Source organism: Trichosurus vulpecula, chromosome 6 (assembly GCF_011100635.1).
Source record: "Trichosurus vulpecula isolate mTriVul1 chromosome 6, mTriVul1.pri, whole genome shotgun sequence".
NCBI classification, from domain to species: Eukaryota; Metazoa; Chordata; class Mammalia; order Diprotodontia; family Phalangeridae; genus Trichosurus; species Trichosurus vulpecula.
In genome coordinates this window covers 260,155,608-260,166,794 of record NC_050578.1, presented here as the reverse complement: position 1 = coordinate 260,166,794, position 11,187 = coordinate 260,155,608, and the positions used below count along the sequence as shown (strand labels likewise).

General features: G+C 38.2%; 1 pseudogene; it reads left to right on the top strand.

Moving 5' to 3' along the window:
- The first annotated feature begins 3,280 nt into the window (after positions 1-3,280).
- Positions 3,281-4,139, top strand: LOC118854981 (annotated as a pseudogene).
- Positions 4,140-11,187: the final 7,048 nt, after the last annotated feature.

Below are 11,187 nucleotides of genomic sequence, written 5' to 3'. Positions count from 1 at the left end.
AGTGTAAGCCCAGTTTTTCTTCCTTTCCCACCATTCCCCCTACCCCGCAAGACTCTCTGGTTTGGAACATCAGACATTCCTTTCCCCATTTCTTTCTTGCAAAGACCTTTCCAGCTTGGAATAAAGAATCAGACATCCCTCTCCAACTGATAAACCTTAAGAATGGACCTCTCAGACACTCCTCTCTCATTAATTGGCCCAAAACAAAAGAATGGAATACACAAGGAGACAGGCCCAAACAAAGAACAGGTAACTCTTAAGACAAAGGACAGGAAATTCTGAAACTGCTTCTTGAGGACCTAGCCAGTTCTCAAAAACAAAATGAGTGACAAGATCTTCCCCTTCCAAGGGGAATAGCTACCCCTTCTGGAGGAGAACATCCAGGACAGTTAGCAGTAGACCCTCCTTGCTCACGAAGCTATAAAAGTCCCCATGTGGAAGAAGCTAGTGGGATCTCACTATGGAGAGGAAGCTTCCTGGGATCAGTATCTCTTTCCGGCCTCAATCGAGCTGGGCTGTGTAAACCGGGATCCCCCTCAGCTTCGAGGGGATCAAGTGCTGGAGTTCCCCTGACAGGTGATGAATCTACGTTGTTTGTGTCTTTGTTGTGTTAACTGTGTTTGTTAGAGTATTTTCCCCGTCTTTCAATAAAAACCATGTTCTCTCAGGAGTGTACCTTATTGCCAGCGCAAATCCGAATCTGAACCTAACTATACTCAGTCTGACTCTATCCTGAGGAATAGGATTTCTGTCTTCTAAGCCAAGCTCTCTTTATGAGCAGAGAAATTGCTTCATGTCTAATGACCTGACACAATATGTTCAGGGTCTGGGATTTCTTGCTGGGTTTGGATAGGAGCATGAGAGTAAAAGTTGCCAGGCTTCTGATCTCACTTTTTCCCCATCCTAATCCATACCTTAATGTGCCCCAGAACTCGCTTCTGTATTCTGAGAGAATGAGCAAAAGGTTAAAAATTCTCATGGGAAAATTTAAATTGATCCAAATACCCCTGATAGAAAGTGTTTGCTCCCTACCTCTGTTCAATAAGCCAGAGTTTGCATTTGGGAATATAATACTGATATGCAAACTTAGAGGTCAGTGACCATAGCCTCTGAGTTCTCATTTCTACCTCCTAAATATCACCATCACTCAGCATTCCCTGTATCCCAGGATCCTCCAGGCTCTCAGTTGTGTTTAATAACAATCATACACATGATTCAGTGACTTCCTACATTTTAAAAAAGTTCTTCATATGAGGGTAAAAAGGTTCTTTGTCTTCCTGTTACGTGAATTGCAACAAGATATTGAGTTGGAAAGAATATTGACTTACTTACTCACCAAAAGAACATTGTATATAGCAGTGGCATTATTGTTTTAAGAACAACTTTGAGTGACTAAGTCGTTTTGACTATTGTAAATACCCAAATTAATTACAAAGGACATATGAAGGAAGATGCTATCAGCATCCAGAGAAAGAACTGATTAATATAAATATATTTAGAATGTTTTACATATATGTGTTTATGCATACATACACACATACATACATATATGTGTGTATGTCTAATGGTAGCCATCTCTAGGGCAAAGGTGGGGGACTGAAGAAAAAAAAAGACAGTTACATGATAACTTTATATTTAAAAGGAATAGCAAATTGCACATAATAGATTTGCAATTTCACATAAAATTATTTCTTTTCCTATTCTACTATGTTATGGAAATGTTTGTTTTATTTCATAAGTTCAGAATAAAAAAATAAATTTTTAAATGATGGCATCACACACACACGAAAGAATTCTTACTCTGGAGTTGTAGGGGCAAGGTTCAGATTCTGAGTCTCCTACTTACTGCTTATGTTACTTTGATCAAATCCCACTCCTTCTTTAGGTCTCAGTTTCATCATTTTATAAAATAAAAAAGGAGTAATGATTTGCACTAATTAAGCTAAAATGTTCATTCACACTCTAGATGTTATATTTTGGTATCTCCACCAAGTTGGGAAAAATCCTGGGGTTCTTTTCCTAACATGTAGAAATGTCCCTAGTAATCCATATTACCCATCTAATCCTTTCCAAGTTGAGAGGCTGTAGAATCGGCAGTTTTCTTTGGTTTCTGCTTCAATTTTCCTCAGGAGGTAGCTAGGCAGGAGTGATTGACAAGCAGAGGTGATAGCTGAGAGACCTTGTTAGAAAATCACTTCATATATGTTTTTAAAACATTGTAATGTTGTGATTAAATTTTAAAATCATTTTCAATTTAAATTTTATTTAAATATTTATTAATTGTATTTAAATTAAATTTGAATTTTTGAATTTCAAATTAATTGCTAACAAGCAATTTATTAATTTATAACTCTTAGTCTCTCAAGTAGGAAACAGAGGTTTAATTATATGTCTGCTCTTAGAGGATCAAATTGTATAATTTGTATTCACAAAAAGTTCAGCACTTACAAAACATGAGGGAGGAAGAGGAACAACAATTAGACATTCCTGGAGGGGGGGGAAAATGGTAGAGGGGAAGGGCCCCAACCTAAGGGGAAATTATCATTCAAAAAGCATTTCTCAATCCTCTACTGCATGCCAGGATCAATGCTAAGAACGAGAGATCAAAAGAAAGACAAAAGACGCTATTTGTTCTCTCTGAAGCTCACAGTATAATGGGGGAGTCTACATGTAAATAACCAAGGACAAATGACTTATTTCCGTTATCAATTAGCAATATCAAAAGAGAAAAGATACTACCATCAGAGGGGATAGAGAAATCCTTCTTGTAAAAGGTAAGATTTTGGCTGAGGCATGTAAGAAGCCAGGGAAGTCAGGAAACAGAGATGGAGATTGAAAGCATGCAAGACATTGGGGACAGCGAGTAAAAATCTAGATTCCAGAGATTCATCATCTTATTCAAAGAATAGCCAGAAGGCCAGGTTCCCAGGATCACAGAATAAGTAGGGAGGAATAAGGTTTAAAAAAACCTGGAAGTAGGGATTAACCAGGTTATGAAGAGCTTTGAATCTAAACAGTGTATTTTTTATTTTTGTCTGAACACAATAGGGAGTAACTAATAGTTTACTTAAAAAGGGATGTTGACATGATTAGATCAGCACTTTAGGAAGATCAGTTTGACAGATGAATGGAGGATGGAGTGAAGTAGGGAGGGACATCATGCAGAAAGCCATTGGATTTCGATGGTAAAATCTTCGTATGTAACAAACATAATGTTATGTGTTTCTCTGTAGGTCACATTGAATTTGACAGCAAATCATCTTCACAAAACAGCTAAGGAATGCTGACTTTTGATGAAATTCTGGGGATAGTATACCTGCAACTAACTGGAGTTGGATTCCTAGCAAACTATTCTTAAACAGCTTTTATATCCTCATTACTCATAGAACAAGACCCAAATACCTAATTATCATCCCCTTGACCTTTTCCAATGCCATGGTGCTTCTATTTAGATGAATACCTACTACAACAAGGCTTTGGAGGGTGAAATGTCTCTTGGATGAGACTGGAATAAGAATCATAAGATACATGCAGACACTAACCAGGGGCCTCTTCTTGGGTAGCACCTGCCTCTTGAGTGTCTTCCAGGCCATCACTGTTGGTCCCAAAAACTCCATATGGGCACAGCTCAAAATGAGAGCACCACAGTGCATCATTCCATGCATTCTTCTTTGCTATACCTTCAATCTGCTATTAGACATTTTAATAGTTCTTTATCTTTGTTTGAAGAACAACACAGACAGTAAATATGGATGCAACACTGGGTATAGGACTCTAGATGTATATAATAAGAATCAAATAAAGCTTAGAATCATAGCATGTGTCCATGATGCTTTGTTTATGTGTCTCATGACCTATTTTACTGTGTATATAGTCTTAATCCCATACGGAAACAAGGGGAATGTCAATCATATTTGTGGTAATAGCTCCTCCTTAAAAATATCACCTGAAATCCGAGCCACACAAACTATCCTGTTTCTATTATTTTGTTTAATTTATTCAGTCCTGTTTTATTTTCATGTATGTTGTATTTTAAATACAAAAACACTTGGATGATACATATCTCAGCCTTTCCGTCTCCGTGGTATCCAACAGTCAGCCCTTTCATTCTGATCAGCATGGATAGTCAGATCCTCTAGACTTGTGGTCATTGATAGGCTGAAAAGCTTTTCTTTTGGCTCGTGGATGAAATGGATTTACTTGAGACAGACTTGTGCACAGTCATTAGCCTCACTCTTTCTGTCAGTATCATCAAGTCTAGTGAAAGAACAAAATCAAGAAGACTGAAGATGGCTTGGGATGCAGTTGATGGCACTGGTATCATCAATGCCTAACCAAGGTTTAAGCACTCCACAGAGTATGCTGCCACCACCTTCATGGCCTTTTCGAAAAAGTTGTTCACATCAACACATTACACCATGGGAAGTCTTCGCAGGCTCAAGGTACTTACCCACCTGAAACATTTATGTGTTTGAGGGCTACCAATTACCCTCAATATGGTGTAGCCTCTCTGCCAGAATTGTTTTCCAAGGTGTGAATTCTGTGTATGCTATAGCTTCTTGGAGGTACAGGTTAGAATTGGGTTGGGGGGAGGTGAATACCAAAAGTGGAAAGCAGCCCTAGAACCAGAGGAATCTGTCTTCCATGACAAATGTACACCCAGCAAAAATAAACTGCAGGATCTCCACCACCCTTTAATACAGATCAACACAGAAGACCTAGACAGGCATAGAGACTTACAGTATTGCAATTGGAAGGGACACTGAAGAACATCTAAGCCAGGCATTCAACAAATTTCCTGAAACTGAGCTCCAGGATCAATGAATTATGAAGAAAAATTTGCTTTCTCCACTCTTATTCCTTTCCATATTTGGTAGTTCCATAAAAACTCCAAAGATTTGAATGACATAATTGCCATCTGGTCAGGAAAAGAAAAATTCATAACATAAAGGAAAGTAGGAAAAAGAGATAGAAAGTAAGAAAAGAAGGAAGAGGGAGGAAGGAAGGAGAAGGAAAGAAGGAAGGAAGACAGGAAAGGAAGGAAGTAAGGAAGACAAGAAAGGAATGAAGAAAACAAGAAAGGAAGGAAGGAAAACAGGAAAAGAAGGAGGGAGGAATGGATGTAGAAAGAGTGAAAGAGGGAAGATAGAAAAAAAATTAACAGCTCTCAGGAGAGAATAAGTGTATAATGCAGGGAAGACTAGAAATTACATAGTTTGTCTGTCTCATTTGCAAGTAAAGTATCCTGGATCTAAGTGATCTGGTTCCTGTATTAGGGATGCTGTGTCTTTGAAAGTTACACTATATTTCCACATGAGAGGAGATGAAGATGGACATTCATTACTGGCTGAAAGCTTTTGATATCTCATGACAGTGCTGCTGTTAATGCCAGGAGTACTGAGCTCAGGGTTGCTCTCCTGTGTTTAAAGAGATGGAAACAAAGCAAAACAGTTTGGCAGAGCCTTCTGTTTGACAATGCATGCTGCTCTGAATGGCATTTTGAAGTAATTAACATTTTTGCTGAGGGGAGGGAAAATATCTGGTGCTTTACTAGAGCCAATTTTTCAAAATCCTCTCACTGGAAGTTGCAGAAAAGTATTATATTTCACTGTTGCTGAATGTGAGCCAAGCTATCACTCCTTTTAAGCCTTTTGAATAGTTGAAACTATTCAAACACTCCTAAGAAAACACTTTTTACTTCATTTCACACATATATCTGTATCTCCAATTCTGGAATGGTGTCTGAGATCCAGGGGAAGATTAGGTATTGCCCATGCACATATACTTCTATAGACTCATACCAAAAAGCAACAATGAAAACCTCATGGTACAATTCCCATGGCCTTACAAATGTCCTCTTAAAAGTCCTAAGCAATTCTCTCAGCAAAAGCCTTCAGCAATATGAAAAAAAATCTCTCGATTTAGGGATTTTATTTTATATTACAAATCAAACTTGGAGCATGAGGGCCATACCAGAAACTAATGTGATCTTAGGCTGAAATAAGAGAGCTGTTGTGAGAAAATAAAATATAAAAGGAATAAAAAGACCAGGTAGAACAATGATTACAATGATTACTGATATCGTGAGAATACCTAGCTATGGTAGTTTTATTTTACTTTTTGTTTCCCTGCCAATTGGAATGATCTTTGCATTAGAAATGACAGGGGGAAAAATATCCATAGACTATTGACACGCAATGTAAGAAATAACACATATTAAAATAGAACATAGTCAATATTGATGAATTCATATGACTTGGACAAAAACAATTGTATTCATAGCAATGAAAGAATCTGTCTGAACTGAGTAATGTGATTGTTGATCAACTGTAAGTGACATTTGAAAAAAAAACAAGGAACATAGGAGGACGACACTTAGTTGGGGAAGAGAAAATGCTGCCCCAATTTTGATAAACAAGAAAAGGAAGTCTTCCACATATATGCTAGTGAGATTGACCTGAATTGTTAAGGAAATTCTAGAAAAAGAAAATTAAAGTGAAAATGGGCTAACATCTACAAATAAATGGGATGAATAAGAAAGGCCAGCATGGCACTATGAAGATCATGTCGTGCCAAACTAACCCGATCTCCTTTTGGCATAGGAGTGAATGATGAAGACATGTTTATGCAGATTTTAGTGAAGTATTACATGTGTTGGAGCATACCATTCTTGAGTAGAAAATGGAGAGAAAAGGACTAAACAATAATACAGTTAGACAGCTGTGTAATTAGGATGATGGAATCCAAAGAGTAACTGTAGATAGTTGCATGTTAATGTAACAATTCTCTATTGGCGTACTCAGACATCAGTGCTTGGCTGTCAAACATTTTTTTCCATTCACATTTTAGATAATGATATCTATTGAGTGATCATCAAATTTTCAGGTAATGCACACAAAGCTAACACTGGCAAATGGTCTGGAATATGCTCAGTAATTCTTTTTCTGTTGCTGCAGTCTCTAACAGCTAACCCCTCTACACACACATGCACACATACACATAAACACACCCACACACATATACATACACATGCACACACACACACACACACACCTGCCCTTTATCCATTAGTCTGTGACAACAAGCAGCAAAATTCTACCTTCCTCCTCCTTCCAACTCAGGAAGAGTGAAGATTAGAATGAAAGTGGGGGAGATAATTGGGGCCTTCTGCTAGAGAAGATGGAAAGACAATATTTTTAGAGATAGAAATGGAGGAGATAGAATGGGTTGATGTTAAAGGGATAGGAAATGAGAAGGCAAGAAGAAGAAATGCCATATGAGATGAGTTCCTCTACTGAGAAAATGTGAGGCAAGAAGGTCTGTGAGAATAGTCCTATGTTCTATAGAGAATGGGATAGGGTATGAATTCTGGAAGAATTGCTACTTTGCTGAGTTGAGATCTTAGTTAAGAGAAAATAGCATAAATTGTTTAATAGACAATAAACTCTATACAACAGTATTTTATTAGGAGCAAAGGAAATAGACTGTGAGAATATGCAATCTGCAATGAATGTTTTGCCTTCCCCCTGCCCCATGCTGGAGTTCAACCTAGCTTCCAAAAACTAACCTAGAGACAGTAGACCAAGCATCCCTTTTGTGGAGTCCTACATAGCTTGCTCTAGGGAATAGCATTTCTAGCCTTTCAATGAGAAAGGACACAATATATGGAATATGCAAAATATGTTCAGTAAGTACACTCAACTAGGCCTGGATGTAAGGAAGCCTTGCTAACACCCAGTCAAGAAACCCAGATGGAATCCAATCTTACAAACATGTAGTCCATTACTTCCCTTTTCTTGCACACCTGAGGGGGCCTCACTTAGCACTGTCATCATGACAAGGAAAACGTATCTCCCAGATGCTCATGTGTGCTCTTTAGAGATTTTAGTTAATCAGTAGTCATTATCTTTAAGGATTAGCACCTGGGACAAAAGTTCACTTGTTCTTACAAAAAGTCCCTGATTCCCCATGGAAACAGTAACTTCTCTGCAGTTGACATGATAATCACAACTCCAAGGGGAAATTAGTTCAGCCAGTGATGTCTTTATGATTTGAGTGAGACTAACAAAAAAAGGGGAAAATAGTGCAAAAGCAATAGGCACTTCACAGATATTGTGGAATGAAATACAATGGCCTCTTATCCCTCCATGTGCTGTGTCTCCGTATAGGCTGGGTCAGGGGAGTGTGGACTAGGGTCAAGGGATCCTATGGTTAGTGGATTGTACCCAAACAATAGAACCAGGCATATACATGTGGTGTCCGTAGTCATTTACAGCACAATGAGAGGATGAGCCTAAATTACTGAGGCTAGACTCAGATTCAATAGACAGAGGCCCTTTGCAGTCATCTATTATCTTAGAGTGGGCAGAAAAAGTGTATCATGTCTCATGACTAGATAGGGCAAACTCAGAGTCTTGGATAGGAAAAAAAAGTAAGGCTTTAAAGATACCTGGTATCTGTTCTAAATGCCTTCATTCACTCCCCATTCTAACTCACTAACTAACTGTAAGGGGATCTAGCAATGACCTCTACACTCTAAAAAATGTAATCAGCAGAATAAAATTTCTTTAGGGGTCATCTGAATGATGCAATTGCCCCTGAAATGAAAATTATTGTTCCCTTTCTCTGCTTCTTAACTCAGAGCCTACCAAAGGAGAATGCAGCACTCATATGGAAACTATAATCACGCTTAATGTAGGGTCTCTGAACCTTCATTTATATCTTGCAAATCTCATCCTCTGTATTTCTCTCTTCCCCTGTTCACCCTATTCCCAGTTATGTTTAATGACTCTCATACAATAGGATTGAGTGGCTTTCTATATTCAAAAAATGATCATTACAAAAAAGAAAAAAAAAAACAGAATCCTTCTCTTCCTCTACAAGCAATAGCTGTCCATACTGAATGGTGCCATGCTGGAAAGACCATGTATTTTGGAGTCAGAGGAGCACGGTTCAAATTTTTATTCTCATATTTACTGCTTGTGCAATCTTGGGCAAGGCACTTCAACTACCTTGGGCTCATTTTCGTCATTTTAAGAAGAAAAAACTGCAGTAAAAAGAAGGGTAACAGGATTCCCAAATGCCTGGGAATGATGAATATACATCAGAAGGAAGAAGTGATCATATGAAGCAGCCTGGTACAATGTGAAGACTACTGGAGGAGGGGAAAAGGACCAGGTTTCATATTTCACCACTACTTCTTCCTGCCAGATTGACCATGGGTAAATCACTTAACTTCTTTGGGATTCAATTTTCTCTTCTATACACTGAATAAAACTATTATCCCTTCAATTCTGACTGTATAATATTGTGATTTTTGAGGGTTTATGGCAGTTAGACTTATTTAAAGCATCTATTGATAGAACACGTCATATGTGCAAAGAAAGGTAGGATATGCATAAATGTATAAGATCTGGCCCCTTTCCGTAATGACTTCAGCAATTAGTTGTGGAGGTAAGACTAATTCAAGTGAATAAGGAAATGCTACTGTCCTTTAAAATGGGGTGTTGAGGATCTGAGTAAAGTATTCTAGCTAGATGTAATCAGAGGAGTGCTGAGCACAGTGGGATGATCACATCACTCATTCCTGGTACTATCACTCTCAGTGCAGCCTAAGTTCATGCTAGCTCTTGGGGAAGCTGCACAGCACAGTTGATGCCCACATTTGTGTTTATTTCCATGAGTTAGATCACTTTCAAATTCAAGAAATTTGATGAGATGCTACCTTTTGTCCAAGTCACTGAAAAAAAAATGTGAAGCAGCAATTCTCTGCTTATAGCAGATTGGAGACTTTCGTCCATGTTAGCTCCCATTCATTAATATCTCAGAAACTACGCTGGATGAATATCCTCTTCTTTTTACAGCCAAGTAAATATATTTTGTTAACTATTAAAAGACTTGCAAAGTTCTCATTTTGTTCTGGTGCTGAATCCAAACTACCCAGAAACTAGTAGTGAGTGAGATCCAGCCCAGAATATCTTTGAAGAAGACTCTATGTGAGCAAAAAATTGATATTTCCCAATGAGTGATTAAGGAAGAAGAATAAGTATCAATCACGTCTTTATTAAGCTCCAGATACTGCTAAGCTCTAAGTGCTCTGTAAATATTATCTCAGTTAATCCTTATGAAGACCCTATGATGTGGGGGTGGACAAAAGATGACAAAGTAAGTGAGGAATTTACCTGAACTCTTCCAAATTCCTGTCCCAACAACTATAAAATAATACCTTAAAATCAATTCTGAAATGATGGAACCAACAAAAGGACTGGGCAAAACAGGTTTCCAACTCAAGGTGACTTAGAAAGGCACCAGAAAAGATCTGTCTCACTAAGGTAAGAAGGGAAGCATAATCTAGGGCAGATGTTATCTGGGCAACTAAGCAGCAGGCCGAGGCCCAGAAATCCAGAGAGGTCCTGAGCCCCAGAGCAGGTCAGAGGACCCACAGCTCCAGGTTAGCAGGCCACTGAGAGGCACCAGGGTGTCCTCTTGCAGCAAACCAGTGACTAGGCCCCATACATTAGGTTCAAACCTCTGAGTAGGCACCACCTATGGCACAGCAGGGCAGCTATCATGCCTTGAGCTCCCAGCACAGCAATACAGTGGCAAGGCCCCACACCCCTGGTGCAAGAAGCCATCAAAAAAAAATCTTACATTTAAACTACTATAACAACAGTGAAGATCAAAGCACAAACTAAGAAGAACACAACAATGTCTAAATGCCTATACGTGAAGCCTCAAAGAAAATTTTTAGTCGGCTTCTTCAAAAAGAACTCCTGGAAGAGCTCAAAAAGATTGAAAATAATCAAATAAGATAGATAGAAGAAAAGTGAGAAAATAAATGAGAGGGATGCAAGACAATCATGAAAAGGCCAACAGTTTGGGAAAGAAAGTACAAAAATGGGAAAAAATGTACAAAAAATTCCTTAAAAAGTAAAATTGGCCAAATGGAAAAGGGGGTGCAAAAGTTCACATGAAATGAAGCTGATGCCTCCATAAAACATCAAGAAACAATCAAAGAAAATTTAAAAATGAAAAACTAGAAGAAAATGTGAAATATCTCATTAAAAAAACTGACCTGGAAATAAATCCAGGAGAGATAATTTAAGAATCATTGGTCTGTCTGTAAGCCAGGATCAAAAAAAAAAAATGCCTGGACATCACATTTTAAGAAAATATCAAGAAAAACCT